This window comes from Nymphaea colorata, chromosome 2, assembly GCF_008831285.2.
Source record: "Nymphaea colorata isolate Beijing-Zhang1983 chromosome 2, ASM883128v2, whole genome shotgun sequence".
Taxonomy (NCBI): Eukaryota; Viridiplantae; Streptophyta; class Magnoliopsida; order Nymphaeales; family Nymphaeaceae; genus Nymphaea; species Nymphaea colorata.
The window spans coordinates 12,015,223-12,016,710 of NC_045139.1; the positions used below are offsets into that span (position 1 = coordinate 12,015,223).

At 39.5% G+C, this 1,488-nt stretch overlaps 1 non-coding gene across 1 annotated transcript; it reads right to left on the reverse strand.

Moving 5' to 3' along the window:
• LOC116249402 (U1 spliceosomal RNA) lies at positions 1 to 161 on the reverse strand. Its single transcript, XR_004171170.2, has one exon. It is a non-coding gene; the product is annotated as a U1 spliceosomal RNA (small nuclear RNA).
• Positions 162 to 1,488: the final 1,327 nt, after the last annotated feature.

A 1,488-nucleotide genomic window follows, 5' to 3' on the forward strand; every position in this document is an offset into this window, starting at 1 on the left:
TGGGGGTCGCGCGAACGCGTTCCCCCGCTATCACAAATTATAACGTCCACTCTCCCAACTTGGGGAGATGGTAGAGGGACTCTCCTCCCGAGTGCAATGGAAGCAGTCACCCTAGGCCATCGGCCTTCTTGTTCACCGATAGACCCCGTCCAGGTAAGTATGCTTTTAAACAGCCCAGCGAGTCTCTTTTATAACCGCTCTCCAACCCCGCTCTCTTTCGACGTCGTTCGATACAGGACTAAATTTTCTCCCCTGGCTGGCCGCTTTACTCTCCCTCACAAAGGGATGCACTGAGCGCTGAGTTGGATATTTTCTTTTATTCCAGATATCCGTCTAGACTATAGCGTATATCCTCTTCAGGAGTAAACAATTTTTTGTTTTTTGGCAAATTTGATTTTAAGCTTATGAAGTCTCGATCTTCTTCCTTTTTTTTTTCTTTTTCTTTTTCTCGCGTCTCAAGAGTTTTTCCTCCATCCTTGATCAGAGTAAGATGGTGACTCGTGCCAATGGTTTCACTCAGTTCCATGGCGCGATTTCGTTGTTATTTTCCTTTTGATTATTTGATCGTAAATGTCCTGTGATATTATATCTTTTACCAAATGAGCGCAAACTCCAAAGAGTTTTTGTTGATCGACAACGTCCGGAAGTATACTTTTTGTCAAACAGAGTGGACAGGGAGACCTCGAGCTAATGCTTTTCTTCTGGAGCAGCTTGCAAACTCGCTTTTTGGTATCAATTGAATCCGTTTTCAGGGCTTACTTTCTGCCTATAACCTAAAAATGCAATTTTTTTTTTTCCAAATGTTTATACTAATCTAGACAGCAAAAGCTTTAGCCAACTGTTGAGGAACGAAAATGTAATTTAATGATAAACATTTTCTATTTTTCAAGTTAACAAATGTTCCCATATATATATATATATATATATATATATATATATAACCATTCTTTGCAAAGCTAGGCTAAAACATAATCTGTCATTTCTCGTCCAACTAACCATTATCAATTTGACCAACTTTACTTTTAATCCTTTCATTTGATTACTATTTTGTTTGAGTAGTATCATTCAAGTGAGCGAGAGGTTAACAACCACCGCTTAGAAAAAAGTCCTAAAGCCCCCACCCATTTCCCTACTCCCAAGTCCTATACTATGTTGGCACTTGGATAGAATACGGTATATCAGTCAACTAGAGTGTCACAATCACATCATTTACAGTCCAGAAAAGTAGCATTCATGGAAATCAAGCTGATAATGTGCCTTCTACACAACTGTTTGTCCAACCAAGTATGCTACGCCCCTTGACGTCTGTTTGCTACATCATTAACCCTCTTCCATCTTACCTTCCATCTTACCTACCAAACTCTTTTGCATTCCAAGAGATCTTGCATTCTCCTATTTCATCCACATTGGCAGCCCCATATCAACTGCATCACCACCTTTACGGATTTGATGCAAATATGGCTTTTCTTTGTTTATATTTGAATATGA